The sequence below is a fragment of the Dermacentor albipictus genome, unplaced genomic scaffold (assembly GCF_038994185.2).
Source record: "Dermacentor albipictus isolate Rhodes 1998 colony unplaced genomic scaffold, USDA_Dalb.pri_finalv2 scaffold_32, whole genome shotgun sequence".
In the NCBI taxonomy this organism is placed as follows: Eukaryota; Metazoa; Arthropoda; class Arachnida; order Ixodida; family Ixodidae; genus Dermacentor; species Dermacentor albipictus.
The window spans coordinates 1,569,348-1,588,731 of record NW_027225586.1 but is presented as its reverse complement, the minus strand read 5'-3'; positions in this window follow the sequence as shown (position 1 = coordinate 1,588,731).

Genomic DNA, 19,384 nt, shown 5'->3' with positions numbered 1-19,384 from the left:
CACTGGGCAGAAATCACATTGTGTCAGCATCGGCAACAGCCTTCACAATCATTTGTTTTAAGTGCACAGTGAGATTCTCCCGGTGCATGACAGGTAAACCACACCAGACAGTGCAAAGCTGTGCTGCTCTAGTCGCACCTCATGGGAGTCATTGTTAGTCCCTTCGTTTACCCACGCCTTGTTGATTTTATCAAGTTGACATATAGGGGACTGGGCAGAAATCACATTGCGTCAGCATGGTCAAAAGTCCCTGCAATGCTTTGTTTTAAATGGACAGTCGGATTCCCCCGGTCTATACCAGTTGAAGCGCAATGGAAAGTGCAAAGCGGCACAGCTGAATGCACACTGCAAGGGAGTCGTTCTTACTCATGTCGTTTATCCACACCTTTTTTTTCATTTTTTCACTTTGACATTTAGAGCACTGTGCAGAAATCACACTGCGTCAGCACGGTCAACGGCCCCCAAAATGCTTTGTTTTATTTGGGCATTTTATTTTACAGGAGGTATTCAGAGACATGGATTGGGAAGAATTGGGGATAAAAGTTAATCGAGAATAGCTTGGTAACTCGCGATTCGCTGATGACATTGCCTTGCTTAGTACCTCAGGGGACCAATTGCAATGCATGTTCAGTGACCTGGATAGGCAAAGCAGAAGAGTGGGTCTAAAAATTAATCTGCAGGAAACTAAACTAATGCTTAACAGTCTCCGAAGAAAACCGCAATTTACAATAGGCAGCGAGGCACTGGAAGTCGTAAGGGAATACACCAACTTAGGTCAGGTAGTGACAGCGGATGCGGATCATAAGACAGAAATATTCAGAAGAACAAGAATGGGCTGGGGTGCGTTTGGCAGGCATTCTCAGATGATGAATAGCAGGTTGCCGTTATCCCCTCAAGAGGAAAGTATATAATACCTGTGTCTTACCAGCACTCACCTATGGGGCAGAAACCTTGAGGCTTACGAAAAGGGTTCTGCTCATATTGAGGACGACACAACGAGCTATGGAAAGAAGAATGATAGGTGTAACGTTCAAGGATAAGAAAAGAGCAGATTGGGTGAGGGAACAAACGCGACTTAATGACATCTTAGTTGAAATCAAGAAAAAGAAAGGGGCATGGGCAGGATACGCAATGAGGAGGGAAGATAACCGATGGTCATTGAGGGTTACGGAATGGATTCCAATGGAAAAGAAGCTTAGCAGAGGGCGGCAGAAAGTTAGGCGGGCGCATGAGATTCAGAAGTTTGCAGGGACGACATGGCCACACTTAGTACATGATCGGGGTTGTTGGAGATGTATGGGAGAGGCCTTTGCCCTGCAGTAGGCGTAACCAGGCCTATGCTGATGATGATTCCGCCGGTCCATGCCAGTTGAGGCGCACAAGACCACGCAATAGCCGCACTGCGATAGCCGCACCACGAGGGAGTCATTGTTACTCCTGTCGTTTATCCGCCCTTTTTTTTAATTACTTCACTTTGACGTTTAGAGCACTGGGCAGAAATCACATTCCGTCAGCATGGTCGACGGCGCTCACAATCATTTGTTTTAATTGGACAGTCGGATTCCCCCGATCTATGCCAGCTGGAGTGCAGCAGACTGTGCAAATGCTGCGCTGCTCTAGTCACACCTCAAGGGTGTCATTGTTACTCTCATCGCTTACACACACCTTTTTTGCATTTCTTCACGTTGACATTAAATAGCACTGGGCAGAAATCACATTGTGTCAGCATGGTCAACGGCCTTCGCAATCATTTCTTTTCATGGCAGAGTTAGATTTCCCCGTTGCATGCCAGGTAAACCACACCAGACAGTGCAAAGCCGCGCTACTCTAGTCCCACCTCATGGGAGTCATTGTTAGTCTCTTCGTTTACCCTCGCCTTGTTGCATTTTATCACGTTGACATTTAGGGGACTGGGCAGAGATCACATTGCATCAGCATGGTCAAAAGTCCTCGCAATGCTTTGTTTTAAATGGACAGTCAGATTCTCCCGGTCCATACCAGTTGAAGCGCAACGGAAAGTGCAAAGCGGCACAGCTCAATCCACACTGCAAGGGAGTCATTCTTACTCCTGTCTTTTATCCACGCTTTTTTTTCATTTTTTCACTTCGACATTTAGAGCACTGTGCAGAAATCACACTGCGTCAGCATGCTCAACGGCCCCCAGAATGGTTTGTTTTATTTGGACAGTGGATTCTGTCAGTCCATGCCAGTTCATTCGCACCAGACCGCGCAAGAGCTGCACTGCGCTAGCCGCACCTAAAGGGTGTCATAGTTACTCCTGTCGTTTATCCAGCCCTTTCCTTAATTTATTTATTTCACGTTTAAAGCACTAGGCAGAAATCAAATTGCGTCAGCATGGTCAACGGCCCTCGCAATCATTTGTTTTAAATGGACAGTCGGATTACCCCGATCTATCCCAGTTGAAGCGCACCAGGCAGCGCTAGAGTCGCACTGCTCTAGTCGCAGCTCAAGGGAGTCATTGTTACTCACTTAGCTACCCCACGCCTTGTTCTATTTCTTCAGGTTGACATTTAGGGCACTGGGCACAAATCACCTTGCATAAAAATGGTCAACCGCCCTCGCAATTATATCTTTTAAAAGCACAGTAAGATTCCCCCTGTGCATTCCAGTTGAACCACACCAGACAGTGCAAAGCAGCACTGTTCTAGCCGCACCTTAAGGGATTCATTGTTACTAACGTCCTTCACCCACGCTTTGTTCCATTTCCTCACACTGACATTTAGAGCCCTGGGCACAAATCACATTGCGTCAGCATCGTCAAAAGTCCTTGCCATGCTTTGTTTTAAGTGGACAGTCAGTTTCAGCCGGTCCATGCCTGTTGATGCACAACAGATAGCATAAAGCGCCACTCCTGAATCCACACTGCAAGGGAGTCATTCTTACTCCTGTCGTTTAACCACGCCTTTTTTTCATTTCTGCACGTTGACATTTACAGACCTGGGCAGAAATCACATTGCGTCAGCATGGTCAACGGCCCTCAAAATGCATTGTTTTATTTGGAGAGTCGGATTCTCCCGGTCCATGCCAGTTGAAGCGCACCAGGCAGCGCAAGCGCCACACTGCTCTAGCCGCACCTCAAGACAGCCATTGTTACTCGCTTTGTGTAGCGATGCCTTGTTGCATTTCTTCACGTTGACATTTAGAGCGCTGGGCAGAAGTCACATTACGTCAGCATGATCAAAAGTCTTCGCAAAGCTTTGTTTTAATGGACAGTTGGATTCCACCGGTCCATACCAAATGAAGCACAATGGATAGCACAAAGCGAAACTGCTCAATAAACTCTGCACGGGAGTCATTCTTACTCCTGTCCTTTATACCCACCTTTTTGCATTTCTTCACGTTGACATTTAGAGCACTGGCTCCCAGAATGCTTTGTTTCATTTGGACAGTGAATTCCGCCCGTCCATGCCAGTTGAGGCGTACCATACCGCGCAAGAGCTGCACTGCTCCAGCCGCACCTCACAGGAGTCACTGTTACACCTGTCCTTTATCCAGGCATTTCTTTATTTCATCACTTTGCCGTTTAGAGCACTAGGCAGAAATCACATTGCGTCAGCATCGGCAACAGCCTTCACAATCATTTGTTTTAAGTGCACAGTGAGATTCCCCCGGTGCATGCCAGGTAAGCCACACCAGACAGTGCAGAGCCGTGCTGCTCTAGTCGCACCTCATGGGAGTCATTGTTAGTCTCTTCGTTTACCCTCGCAATGTTGATTTTATCAAGTTGACATAAGGGACTGGGCAGAGATCACATTGCATCAGCATGGTCAAAAGTCCTCGCAATGCTTTGTTTTAAATGGACAGTCAGATTCTCCCGGTCCATACCAGTTGAAGCGCAACGGAAAGTGCAAAGCGGCACAGCTCAATCCACACTGCAAGGGAGTCATTCTTACTCCTGTCTTTTATCCACACTTTTTTTTTCATTTTTTCACTTCGACATTTAGAGCACTGTGCAGAAATCACACTGCGTCAGCATGCTCAACGGCCCCCTGAATGGTTTGTTTTATTTGGACAGTGGATTCTGTCAGTCCATGCCAGTTCATTCGCACCAGACCGCGCAAGAGCTGCACTGCGCTAGCCGCACCTAAAGGGTGTCATAGTTACTCCTGTCGTTTATCCAGCCCTTTCCTTAATTTATTTATTTCACGTTTAAAGCACTAGGCAGAAATCAAATTGCGTCAGCATGGTCAACGGCCCTCGCAATCATTTGTTTTAAATGGACAGTCGGATTACCCCGATCTATCCCAGTTGAAGCGCACCAGGCAGCGCTAGAGCCGCACTGCTCTAGCCGCAGCTCAAGGGAGTCATTGTTACTCACTTAGCTCCCCCACGCCTTGTTCTATTTCTTCAGGTTGACATTTAGGGCACTGGGCACAAATCACCTTGCATAAAAATGGTCAACCGCCCTCGCAATTATATCTTTTAAAAGCACAGTAAGATTCCCCCTGTTAATTCCAGTTGAACCACACCAGACAGTGCAAAGCAGCACTGTTCTAGCCGCACCTCAAGGGAGTCATTGTTACTAACGTCCTTCACCCACGCTTTGTTCCATTTCCTCACATTGACATTTAGAGCCCTGGACACAAATCACATTGCGTCAGCATCGTCAAAAGTCCTTGCAATGCTTTGTTTTAAGTGGACAGTCAGTTTCAGCCGGTCCATGCCAGTTGAAGCACAACAGATAGCATAAAGCGCCACTCGTGAATGAATCCACACTGCAAGGGAGTCATTCTTACTCCTGTCGTTTAACCACGCCTTTTTTTTTCATTTCTGCACGTTGACATTTACAGACCTGGGCAGAAATCACATTGCGTCAGCATGGTCAACGGCCCTCAAAATGCATTGTTTTATTTGGAGAGTCGGATTCTCCCGGTCCATGCCAGTTGAAGCGCACCAGGCAGCGCAAGCGCCACACTGCTCTAGCCGCACCTCAAGAGGGCCATTGTTACTCGCTTTGTGTAGCCATGCCTTGTTGCATTTCTTCACGTTGACATTTAGAGCGCTGGGCAGAAGTCACATTACGTCAGCATGATCAAAAGTCTTCGCAAAGCTTTGTTTTAATGGACAGTTGGATTCCACCGGTCCATACCAAATGAAGCACAATGGATAGCACAAAGCGAAACTGCTCAATAAACTCTGCACGGGAGTCATTCTTACTCCTGTCCTTTATACCCACCTTTTTGCATTTCTTCACGTTGACATTTAGAGCACTGGCTCCCAGAATGCTTTGTTTCATTTGGACAGTGAATTCCGCCCGTCCATGCCAGTTGAGGCGTACCATACCGCGCAAGAGCTGCACTGCTCCAGCCGCACCTCACAGGAGTCACTCTTACACCTGTCCTTTATCCAGGCATTTCTTTATTTCATCACTTTGCCGTTTAGAGCACTAGGCAGAAATCACATTGCGTCAGCATGGTGAACGGCCCGCGTAATCATTTGTTTTAAATGGACAGTCGGATTCCCCCGATCTATGCCAGTTGGAGTGCAGCAGACTGCGCAAGAGCCGCACTGCTCTAGTCGCACATCGAGGGAGTCATTGTTACTCTCATCGCATACACACCTTCTTGCATTTCTTCACGTTGACATTAAATAGCACTGGGCAGAAATCACATTGTGTCAGCATCGGCAACAGCCTTCACAATCATTTGTTTTAAGTGCACAGTGAGATTCCCCCGGTGCATGACAGGTAAACCACACCAGACAATGCAAAGCTGTGCTGCTCTAGTCGCACCTCATGGGAGTCATTGTTAGTCCCTTCGTTTACCCACGCCTTGTTGATTTTATCAAGTTGACATATAGGGGACTGGGCAGAAATCACATTGCGTCAGCATGGTCAAAAGTCCCCGCAATGCTTTGTTTTAAATGGACAGTCGGATTCCCCAGGTCTATACCAGTTGAAGCGCAATGGAAAGTGCAAAGCGGCACAGCTGAATGCACACTGCAAGGGAGTCATTCTTACTCATGTCGTTTATCCACACCTTTTTTTCATTTTTTCACTTTGACATTTAGAGCACTGTGCAGAAATCACACTGCGTCAGCACGGTCAACGGCCCCCAAAATGCTTTGTTTTATTTGGGCATTTTATTTTACAGGAGGTATTCAGAGACATGGATTGGGAAGAATTGGGGATAAAAGTTAATCGAGAATAGCTTGGTAACTCGCGATTCGCTGATGACATTGCCTTGCTTAGTACCTCAGGGGACCAATTGCAATGCATGTTCAGTGACCTGGATAGGCAAAGCAGAAGAGTGGGTCTAAAAATTAATCTGCAGGAAACTAAAGTAATGCTTAACAGTCTCCGAAGAAAACCGCAATTTACAATAGGCAGCGAGGCACTGGAAGTCGTAAGGGAATACACCAACTTAGGTCAGGTAGTGACAGCGGATGCGGATCATAAGACAGAAATATTCAGAAGAACAAGAATGGGCTGGGGTGCGTTTGGCAGGCATTCTCAGATGATGAATAGCAGGTTGCCGTTATCCCCTCAAGAGGAAAGTATATAATACCTGTGTCTTACCAGCACTCACCTATGGGGCAGAAATCTTGAGGCTTACGAAAAGGGTTCTGCTCATATTGAGGACGACACAACGAGCTATGGAAAGAAGAATGATAGGTGTAACGTTCAAGGATAAGAAAAGAGCAGATTGGGTGAGGGAACAAACGCGACTTAATGACATCTTAGTTGAAATTAAGAAAAAGAAAGGGGCATGGGCAGGATACGCAATGAGGAGGGAAGATAACCGATGGTCATTGAGGGTTACGGAATGGATTCCAAGGGAAGAGAAGCTTAGCAGAGGGCGGCAGAAAGTTAGGCGGGCACATGAGATTCAGAAGTTTGCGGGGACGACATGGCCACACTTAGTACATGATCGGGGTTGTTGGAGATGTATGGGAGAGGCCTTTGCCCTGCAGTAGGCGTAACCAGGCTGATGCTGATGATGATTCCGCCGGTCCATGCCAGTTGAGGCACACAAGACCACGCAAGAGCCGCACTGCGATAGCCGCACCACAAGGGAGTCATTGTGACTCCTGTAGTTTATCCATGCCTTTTTTTATTTACTTCAGTTTCACGTTTAGAGCACTTGGCAGAAATCACATTGCGTCAGCATGGCCGACGGCCCTCGCAATCATTTGTTTTAAATGGACAGTCGGATTCCCCCGATCTATGCCAGCTGCAGTGCAGCAGACTGTGCAAAAGCTGCACTGCTCTAGTCGCACCTCAAGGGAGTCATTGTTACTCTCACCGCTTACACACACCTTCTTGCATTTCTTCACGTTGACATTAAATAGCACTGGGCAGAAATCACATAGTGTCAGCATCGGCAACAGCCTTCACAATCATTTGTTTTAAGTGCACAGTGAGATTCCCCCAGTGCATGCCAGGTAAGCCACACCAGACAGTGCAGAGCCGTGCTGCTCTAGTCGCACCTCATGGGAGTCATTGTTAGTCTCTTCGTTTACCCACGCCTTGATGATTTTATCAAGTTGACATATAGGGGACTGGGCAGAGATAACATTGCATCAGCATGGTCAAAAGTCCTCGCAATGCTTTGTTTTAAATGGACAGTCAGATTCTCCCGGTCCATACCAGTTGAAGCGCAACGGAAAGTGCAAAGCGGCACAGCTCAATCCACACTGCAAGGGAGTCATTCTTACTCCTGTCTTTTATCCACGCTTTTTTTTTTCATTTTTTCACTTCGACATTTAGAGCACTGTGCAGAAATCACACTGCGTCAGCATGCTCAACGGCCCCCAGAATGGTTTGTTTTATTTGGACAGTGGATTCTGTCAGTTCGTGCCAGTTCATTCGCACCAGACCGCGCAAGAGCTGCACTGCGCTAGCCGCACCTAAAGGGTGTCATAGTTACTCCTGTCGTTTATCCAGCCCTTTCCTTAATTTATTTATTTCACGTTTAAAGCACTAGGCAGAAATCACATTGCGTCAGCATGTCCGATGGCCCTCGCAATCATTTGTTTTAAATGGACAGTCGGATTCCCCCGATCTATGCCAGCTGGAGTGCAGCAGTCTGTGCAAAAGCTGCACTGCTCTAGTCGCACCTCAAGGGAGTCATTGTTACTCTCACCGCTTACTCACACCTTCTTGCATTTCTACACGTTGACATTAAATAGCACTGGGCAGAAATCACATAGTGTCAGCATCGGCAACAGCCTTCACAATCATTTGTTTTAAGTGCACAGTGAGATTCCCCCAGTGCATGCCAGGTAAGCCACACCAGACAGTGCAGAGCCGTGCTGCTCTAGTCGCACCTCATGGGAGTCATTGTTAGTCTCTTCGTTTACCCACGCCTTGATGATTTTATCAAGTTGACATATAGGGGACTGGGCAGAGATCACATTGCATCAGCATGGTCAAAAGTCCTCGCAATGCTTTGTTTTAAATGGACAGTCAGATTCTCCCGGTCCATACCAGTTGAAGCGCAACGGAAAGTGCAAAGCGGCACAGCTCAATCCACACTGCAAGGGAGTCATTCTTACTCCTGTCTTTTATCCACGCTTTTTTTTCATTTTTTCACTTCGACATTTAGAGCACTGTGCAGAAATCTCACTGCGTCAGCATGCTCAACGGCCCCCAGAATGGTTTGTTTTATTTGGACAGTGGATTCTGTCAGTCCGTGCCAGTTCATTCGCACCAGACCGCGCAAGAGCTGCACTGCGCTAGCCGCACCTAAAGGGTGTCATAGTTACTCCTGTCGTTTATCCAACCCTTTCCTTAATTTATTTATGTCACGTTTAAAGCACTAGGCAGAAATCAAATTGCGTCGGCATGGTCAACGGCCCTCGCAATCATTTGTTTTAAATGGACAGTCGGATTACCCCGATCTATCCCAGTTGAAGCGCACCAGGCAGCGCTAGAGCCGCACTGCTCTAGTCGCAGCTCAAGGGAGTCATTGTTACTCACTTAGCTCCCCCACGCCTTGTTCTATTTCTTCAGGTTGACATTTAGGGCACTGGGCACAAATCACCTTGCATAAAAATGGTCAACCGCCCTCGCAATTATATCTTTTAAAAGCACAGTAAGATTCCCCCTGTGCATTCCAGTTGAACCACACCAGACAGTGCAAAGCAGCACTGTTCTAGCCGCACCTCAAGGGAGTCATTGTTACTAACGTCCTTCACCCACGCTTTGTTCCATTTCCTCACATTGGCATTTAGAGCCCTGGGCACAAATCACATTGCGTCAGCATCGTCAAAAGTCCTTGCAATGCTTTGTTTTAAGTGGACAGTCAGTTTCAGCCGGTCCATGCTAGTTGAAGCACAACAGATAGCATAAAGCGCCACTCCTGAATCCACACTGCAAGGGAGTCATTCTTACTCCTGTCCTTTAACCACGCCTTTTTTTTCATTTCTGCACGTTGACATTTACAGACCTGGGCAGAAATCACATTGCGTCAGCATGGTCAACGGCCCTCAAAATGCATTGTTTTATTTCGAGAGTCGGATTCTCCCGGTCCATGCCAGTTGAAGCGCACCAGGCAGCGCAAGCGCCACACTGCTCTAGCCGCACCTTAAGAGAGCCATTGTTACTCGCTTTGTGTAGCCATGCCTTGTTGCATTTCTTCACGTTGACATTTAGGGCGCTGGGCAGAAGTCACATTACGTCAGCATGATCAAAAGTCTTCGCAAAGCTTTGTTTTAATGGACAGTTGGATTCCACCGGTCCATACCAAATGAAGCACAATGGATAGCACAAAGCGAAACTGCTCAATAAACTCTGCACGGGAGTCATTCTTACTCCTGTCCTTTATACCCACCTTTTTGCATTTCTTCACGTTGACATTTAGAGCACTGGCTCCCAGAATGCTTTGTTTCATTTGGACAGTGAATTCCGCCCGTCCATGCCAGTTGAGGCGTACCATACCGCGCAAGAGCTGCACTGCTCCAGCCGCACCTCACAGGAGTCACTCTTACACCTGTCCTTTATCCAGGCATTTCTTTATTTCATCACTTTGCCGTTTAGAGCACTAGGCAGAAATCACATTGCGTCAGCATGGTGAACGGCCCGCGTAATCATTTGTTTTAAATGGACAGTCGGATTCCCCCGATCTATGCCAGTTGGAGTGCAGCAGACTGCGCAAGAGCCGCACTGCTCTAGTCGCACCTCGAGGGAGTCATTGTTACTCTCATCGCATACACACCTTCTTGCATTTCTTCACGTTGACATTAAATAGCACTGGGCAGAAATCACATTGTGTCAGCATCGGCAACAGCCTTCACAATCATTTGTTTTAAGTGCACAGTGAGATTCCTGCGGTGCATGACAGGTAAACCACACCAGACAGTGCAAAGCTGTGCTGCTCTAGTCGCACCTCATGGGAGTCATTGTTAGTCTCTTCGTTTACCCACGCCTTGTTGATTTTATCAAGTTGACATATAGGGGACTGGGCAGAAATCACATTGCGTCAGCATGGTCAAAAGTCCCCGCAATGCTTTGTTTTAAATGGACAGTCGGATTCCCCCGGTCTATACCAGTTGAAGCGCAATGGAATGTGCAAAGCGGCACAGCTGAATGCACACTGCAAGGGAGTCATTCTTACTCATGTCGTTTATCCACACCTTTTTTTCATTTTTTCACTTTGACATTTAGAGCACTGTGCAGAAATCACACTGCGTCAGCACGGTCAACGGCCCCCAAAATGCTTTGTTTTATTTGGGCATTTTATTTTACAGGAGGTATTCAGAGACATGGATTGGGAAGAATTGGGGATAAAAGTTAATCGAGAATAGCTTGGTAACTCGCGATTCGCTGATGACATTGCCTTGCTTAGTACCTCAGGGGACCAATTGCAATGCATGTTCAGTGACCTGGATAGGCAAAGCAGAAGAGTGGGTCTAAAAATTAATCTGCAGGAAACTAAAGTAATGCTTAACAGTCTCCGAAGAAAACCGCAATTTACAATAGGCAGCGAGGCACTGGAAGTCGTAAGGGAATACACCAACTTAGGTCAGGTAGTGACAGCGGATGCGGATCATAAGACAGAAATATTCAGAAGAACAAGAATGGGCTGGGGTGCGTTTGGCAGGCATTCTCAGATGATGAATAGCAGGTTGCCGTTATCCCCTCAAGAGGAAAGTATATAATACCTGTGTCTTACCAGCACTCACCTATGGGGCAGAAATCTTGAGGCTTACGAAAAGGGTTCTGCTCATATTGAGGACGACACAACGAGCTATGGAAAGAAGAATGATAGGTGTAACGTTCAAGGATAAGAAAAGAGCAGATTGGGTGAGGGAACAAACGCGACTTAATGACATCTTAGTTGAAATCAAGAAAAAGAAAGGGGCATGGGCAGGATACGCAATGAGGAGGGAAGATAACCGATGGTCATTGAGGGTTACGGAATGGATTCCAAGGGAAGAGAAGCTTAGCAGAGGGCGGCAGAAAGTTAGGCGGGCACATGAGATTCAGAAGTTTGCGGGGACGACATGGCCACACTTAGTACATGATCGGGGTTGTTGGAGATGTATGGGAGAGGCCTTTGCCCTGCAGTAGGCGTAACCAGGCTGATGCTGATGATGATTCCGCCGGTCCATGCCAGTTGAGGCACACAAGACCACGCAAGAGCCGCACTGCGATAGCCGCACCACAAGGGAGTCATTGTGACTCCTGTAGTTTATCCATGCCTTTTTTTAATTACTTCAGTTTCACGTTTAGAGCACTTGGCAGAAATCACATTGCGTCAGCATGGCCGACGGCCCTCGCAATCATTTGTTTTAAATGGACAGTCGGATTCCCCCGATCTATGCCAGCTGCAGTGCAGCAGACTGTGCAAAAGCTGCACTGCTCTAGTCGCACCTCAAGGGAGTCATTGTTACTCTCACCGCTTACACACACCTTCTTGCATTTCTTCACGTTGACATTAAATAGCACTGGGCAGAAATCACATAGTGTCAGCATCGGCAACAGCCTTCACAATCATTTGTTTTAAGTGCACAGTGAGATTCCCCCAGTGCATGCCAGGTAAGCCACACCAGACAGTGCAGAGCCGTGCTGCTCTAGTCGCACCTCATGGGAGTCATTGTTAGTCTCTTCGTTTACCCACGCCTTGATGATTTTATCAAGTTGACATATAGGGGACTGGGCAGAGATAACATTGCATCAGCATGGTCAAAAGTCCTCGCAATGCTTTGTTTTAAATGGACAGTCAGATTCTCCCGGTCCATACCAGTTGAAGCGCAACGGAAAGTGCAAAGCGGCACAGCTCAATCCACACTGCAAGGGAGTCATTCTTACTCCTGTCTTTTATCCACGCTTTTTTTTTTCATTTTTTCACTTCGACATTTAGAGCACTGTGCAGAAATCACACTGCGTCAGCATGCTCAACGGCCCCCAGAATGGTTTGTTTTATTTGGACAGTGGATTCTGTCAGTTCGTGCCAGTTCATTCGCACCAGACCGCGCAAGAGCTGCACTGCGCTAGCCGCACCTAAAGGGTGTCATAGTTACTCCTGTCGTTTATCCAGCCCTTTCCTTAATTTATTTATTTCACGTTTAAAGCACTAGGCAGAAATCACATTGCGTCAGCATGTCCGATGGCCCTCGCAATCATTTGTTTTAAATGGACAGTCGGATTCCCCCGATCTATGCCAGCTGGAGTGCAGCAGACTGTGCAAAAGCTGCACTGCTCTAGTCGCACCTCAAGGGAGTCATTGTTACTCTCACCGCTTACACACACCTTCTTGCATTTCTTCACGTTGACATTAAATAGCACTGGGCAGAAATCACATAGTGTCAGCATCGGCAACAGCCTTGACAATCATTTGTTTTAAGTGCACAGTGAGATTCCCCCGGTGCATGCCAGGTAAGCCACACCAGACAGTGCAGAGCCGTGCTGCTCTAGTCGCACCTCATGGGAGTCATTGTTAGTCTCTTCGTTTACCCACGCCTTGATGATTTTATCAAGTTGACATATAGGGGACTGGGCAGAGATCACATTGCATCAGCATGGTCAAAAGTCCTCGCAATGCTTTGTTTTAAATGGACAGTCAGATTCTCCCGGTCCATACCAGTTGAAGCGCAACGGAAAGTGCAAAGCGGCACAGCTCAATCCACACTGCCAGGGAGTCATTCTTACTCCTGTCTTTTATCCACGCTTTTTTTTTCATTTTTTCACTTCGACATTTAGAGCACTGTGTAGAAATCACACTGCGTCAGCATGCTCAACGGCCCCCAGAATGGTTTGTTTTATTTGGACAGTGGATTCTGTCAGTCCATGCCAGTTCATTCGCACCAGACCGCGCAAGAGCTGCACTGCGCTAGCCGCACCTAAAGGGTGTCATAGTTACTCCTGTCGTTTATCCAGCCCTTTCCTTAATTTATTTATTTCACGTTTAAAGCACTAGGCAGAAATCAAATTGCGTCTGCATGGTCAACGGCCCTCGCAATCATTTGTTTTAAATGGACAGTCGGATTACCCCGATCTATCCCAGTTGAAGCGCACCAGGCAGCGCTAGAGCCGCACTGCTCTAGTCGCAGCTCAAGGGAGTCATTGTTACTCACTTAGCTCCCCCACGCCTTGATCTATTTCTTCAGGTTGACATTTAGGGCACTGGGCACAAATCACCTTGCATAAAAATGGTCAACCGCCCTCGCAATTATATCTTTTAAAAGCACAGTAAGATTCCCCCTGTGCATTCCAGTTGAACCACACCAGACAGTGCAAAGCAGCACTGTTCTAGCCGCACCTTAAGGGAGTCATTGTTACTAACGTCCTTCACCCACGCTTTGTTCCATTTCCTCACATTGACATTTAGAGCCCTGGGCACAAATCACATTGCGTCAGCATCGTCAAAAGTCCTTGCAATGCTTTGTTTTAAGTGGACAGTCAGTTTCAGCCGGTCCATGCCAGTTGATGCACAACAGATAGCATAAAGCGCCACTCCTGAATCCACACTGCAAGGGAGTCATTCTTACTCCTGTCGTTTAACCACGCCTTTTTTTCATTTCTGCACGTTGACATTTACAGACCTGGGCAGAAATCACATTGCGTCAGCATGGTCAACGGCCCTCAAAATGCATTGTTTTATTTGGAGAGTCGGATTCTCCCGGTCCGTGCCAGTTGAAGCGCACCAGGCAGCGCAAGCGCCACACTGCTCTAGCCGCACCTCAAGAGAGCCATTGTTACTCGCTTTGTGTAGCCATGCCTTGTTGCATTTCTTCACGTTGACATTTAGAGCGCTGGGCAGAAGTCACATTACGTCAGCATGATCAAAAGTCTTCGCAAAGCTTTGTTTTAATGGACAGTTGGATTCCACCGGTCCATACCAAATGAAGCACAATGGATAGCACAAAGCGAAACTGCTCAATAAACTCTGCACGGGAGTCATTCTTACTCCTGTCCTTTATACTCACCTTTTTGCATTTCTTCACGTTGACATTTAGAGCACTGGCTCCCAGAATGCTTTGTTTCATTTGGACAGTGAATTCCGCCCGTCCATGCCAGTTGAGGCGTACCATACCGCGCAAGAGCTGCACTGCTCCAGCCGCACCTCACAGGAGTCACTCTTACACCTGTCCTTTATCCAGGCATTTCTTTATTTCATCACTTTGCCGTTTATAGCACTAGGCAGAAATCACATTGCGTCAGCATGGTGAACGGCCCGCGCAATTATTTGTTTTAAATGGACAGTCGGATTCCCCCGATCTATGCCAGTTGGAGTGCAGCAGACTGCGCAAGAGCCGCACTGCTCTAGTCGCACCTCGCGGGAGTCATTGTTACTCTCATCGCATTCACACCTTCTTGCATTTCTTCACGTTGACATTAAATAGCACTGGGCAGAAATCACATAGTGTCAGCATCGGCAACAGCCTTCACAATCGTTTGTTTTAAGTGCACAGTGAGATTCCCGCGGTGCATGCCAGGTAAGCCACACCAGACAGTGCAGACCTGTGCTGCTCTAGTCGCACCTCATGGGAGTCATTGTTAGTCTCTTCGTTTACCCACGCCTTGTTGCATTTTATCAAGTTGACATATAGGGGACTGGGCAGAAATCACATTGCGTCAGCGTGGTCAAAAGTCCCCGCAATGCTTTGTTTTAAATGGACAGTCGGATTCCCCCGGTCTATACCAGTTCAAGCGCAATGGAAAGTGCAAAGCGGCACAGCTGAATGCACACTGCAAGGGAGTCATTCTTACTCCTGTCGTTTAACCACGCCTTTTCTTCATTTCTGCACGTTGACATTTACAGACCTGGGCAGAAATCACATTGCGCCAGCATGGTCAACGGCCCTCAAAATGCATTGTTTTATTTGGAGAGTCGGATTCTCCCGGTCCATGCCAGTTGAAGCGCACCAGGCAGCGCAAGCGCCACACTGCTCTAGCCGCACCTCAAGAGAGCGATTGTTACTCGCTTTGTGTAGCCATGCCTTGTTGCATTTCTTCACGTTGACATTTAGAGCGCTGGGCAGAAGTCACATTACGTCAGCATGATCAAAAGTCTTCGCAAAGCTTTGTTTTAATGGACAGTTGGATTCCACCGGTCCATACCAAATGAAGCACAATGGATAGCACAAAGCGAAACTGCTCAATAAACTCTGCACGGGAGTCATTCTTACTCCTGTCCTTTATACCCACCTTTTTGCATTTCTTCACGTTGACATTTAGAGCACTGGCTCCCAGAATGCTTTGTTTCATTTGGACAGTGAATTCCGCCCGTCCATGCCAGTTGAGGCGTACCATACCGCGCAAGAGCTGCACTGCTCCAGCCGCACCTCACAGGAGTCACTGTTACACCTGTCCTTTATCCAGGCATTTCTTTATTTCATCACTTTGCCGTTTAGAGCACTAGGCAGAAATCACATTGCGTCAGCATCGGCAACAGCCTTCACAATCATTTGTTTTAAGTGCACAGTGAGATTCCCCCGGTGCATGCCAGGTAAGCCACACCAGACAGTGCAGAGCCGTGCTGCTCTAGTCGCACCTCATGGGAGTCATTGTTAGTCTCTTCGTTTACCCTCGCCTTGTTGATTTTATCAAGTTGACATATAGGGGACTGGGCAGAGATCACATTGCATCAGCATGGTCAAAAGTCCTCGCAATGCTTTGTTTTAAATGGACAGTCAGATTCTCCCGGTCCATACCAGTTGAAGCGCAACGGAAAGTGCAAAGCGGCACAGCTCAATCCACACTGCAAGAGAGTCATTCTTACTCCTGTCTTTTATCCACGCTTTTTTTCATTTTTTCACTTCGACATTTAGAGCACTGTGCAGAAATCACACTGCGTCAGCATGCTCAACGGCCCCCAGAATGGTTTGTTTTATTTGGACAGTGGATTCTGTCAGTCCATGCCAGTTCATTCGCACCAGACCGCGCAAGAGCTGCACTGCGCTAGCCGCGCCTAAAGGGTGTCATAGTTACTCCTGTCGTTTATCCAGCCCTTTCCTTAATTTATTTATTTCACGTTTAAAGCACTAGGCAGAAATCAAATTGCGTCAGCATGGTCAACGGCCCTCGCAATCATTTGTTTTAAATGGACAGTCGGATTACCCCGATCTATCCCAGTTGAAGCGCACCAGGAAGCGCTAGAGCCGCACTGCTCTAGCCGCAGCTCAAGGGAGTCATTGTTACTCACTTAGCTCCCCCACGCCTTGTTCTATTTCTTCAGGTTGACATTTAGGGCACTGGGCACAAATCACCTTGCATAAAAATGGTCAACCGCCCTCGCAATTATATCTTTTAAAAGCACAGTAAGATTCCCCCTGTGCATTCCAGTTGAACCACACCAGACAGTGCAAAGCAGCACTGTTCTAGCCGCACCTCAAGGGAGTCATTGTTACTAACGTCCTTCACCCACGCTTTGTTCCATTTCCTCACATTGACATTTGGAGCCCTGGGCACAAATCACATTGCGTCAGCATCGTCAAAAGTCCTTGCAATGCTTTGTTTTAAGTGGACAGTCAGTTTCAGCCGGTCCATGCCAGTTGAAGCACAACAGATAGCATAAAGCGCCACTCCTGAATCCACACTGCAAGGGAGTCATTCTTACTCCTGTCGTTTAACCACGCCTTTTTTCTCATTTCTGCACGTTGACATTTACAGACCTGGGCAGAAATCACATTGCGTCAGCATGGTCAACGGCCCTCAAAATGCATTGTTTTATTTGGAGAGTCGGATTCTCCCGGTCCATGCCAGTTGAAGCGCACCAGGCAGCGCAAGCGCCACACTGCTCTAGCCGCACCTCAAGAGGGCCATTGTTACTCGCTTTGTGTAGCCATGCCTTGTTGCATTTCTTCACGTTGACATTTAGAGCGCTGGGCAGAAGTCACATTACGTCAGCATGATCAAAAGTCTTCGCAAAGCTTTGTTTTAATGGACAGTTGGATTCCACCGATCCATACCAAATGAAGCACAATGGATAGCACAAAGCGAAACTGCTCAATAAACTCTGCACGGGAGTCATTCTTACTCCTGTCCTTTATACCCACCTTTTTGCATTTCTTCACGTTGACATTTAGAGCACTGGCTCCCAGAATGCTTTGTTTCATTTGGACAGTGAATTCCGCCCGTCCATGCCAGTTGAGGCGTACCATACCGCGCAAGAGCTGCACTGCTCCAGCCGCACCTCACAGGAGTCACTCTTACACCTGTCCTTTATCCAGGCATTTCTTTATTTCATCACTTTGCCGTTTAGAGCACTAGGCAGAAATCACATTGCGTCAGCATGGTGAACGGCCCGCGTAATCATTTGTTTTAAATGGACAGTCGGATTCCCCCGATCTATGCCAGTTGGAGTGCAGCAGACTGCGCAAGGGCCGCACTGCTCTAGTCGCACCTCGAGGGAGTCATTGTTACTCTCATCGCATACACACCTTCTTGCATTTCTTCACGTTGACATTAAATAGCACTGGGCAGAAATCACATTGTGTCAGCATCGGCAACAGCCTTCACAATCATTTGTTTTAAGTGTACAGTGAGATTCCCCCGGTGCATGACAGGTAAACCACACCAGACAGTGCAAAGCTGTGCTGCTCTAGTCGCACCTCATGGGAGTCATTGTTAGTCCCTTCGTTTACCCACGCCTTGTTGATTTTATCAAGTTGACATATAGGGGACTGGGCAGAAATCACATTGCGTCAGCATGGTCAAAAGTCCCCGCAATGCTTTGTTTTAAATGGACAGTCGGATTCCCCCGGTCTATACCAGTTGAAGCGCAATGGAAAGTGCAAAGCGGCACAGCTGAATGCACACTGCAAGGGAGTCATTCTTTCTCATGTCGTTTATCCACACCTTTTTTTCATTTTTTCACTTTGACATTTAGAGCACTGTGCAGAAATCACACTGCGTCAGCACGGTCAACGGCCCCCAAAATGCTTTGTTTTATTTGGGCATTTTATTTTACAGGAGGTATTCAGAGACATGGATTGGGAAGAATTGGGGATAAAAGTTAATCGAGAATAGCTTGGTAACTCGAGATTCGCTGATGACATTGCCTTGCTTAGTACCTCAGGGGACCAATTGCAATGCATGTTCAGTGACCTGGATAGGCAAAGCAGAAGAGTGGGTCTAAAAATTAATCTGCAGGAAACTAAAGTAATGCTTAACAGTCTCCGAAGAAAACCGCAATTTACAATAGGCAGCGAGGCACTGGAAGTCGTAAGGGAATACACCAACTTAGGTCAGGTAGTGACAGCGGATGCGGATCATAAGACACAAATATTCAGAAGAACAAGAATGGGCTGGGGTGCGTTTGGCAGGCATTCTCAGATGATGAATAGCAGGTTGCCGTTATCCCCTCAAGAGGAAAGTATATAATACCTGTGTCTTACCAGCACTCACCTATGGGGCAGAAACCTTGAGGCTTACGAAAAGGGTTCTGCTCATATTGAGGACGACACAACGAGCTATGGAAAGAAGAATGATAGGTGTAACGTTCAAGGAAAAGAAAAGAGCAGATTGGGTGAGGGAACAAACGCGACTTAATGACATCTTAGTTGAAATCAAGAAAAAGAAAGGGGCATGGGCAGGATACGCAATGAGGAGGGAAGATAACCGATGGTCATTGAGGGTTACGGAATGGATTCCAAGGGAAGAGAAGCTTAGCAGAGGGCGGCAGAAAGTTAGGCGGGCGCATGAGATTCAGAAGTTTGCGGGGACGACATGGCCACACTTAGTACATGATCGGGGTTGTTGGAGATGTATGGGAGAGGCCTTTGCCCTGCAGTAGGCGTAACCAGGCTGATGCTGATGATGATTCCGCCGGTCCATGCCAGTTGAGGCACACAAGACCACGCAAGAGCCGCACTGCGATAGCCGCACCACAAGGGAGTCATTGTGACTCCTGTAGTTTATCCATGCCTTTTTTTATTTACTTCAGTTTCACGTTTAGAGCACTGGGCAGAAATCACA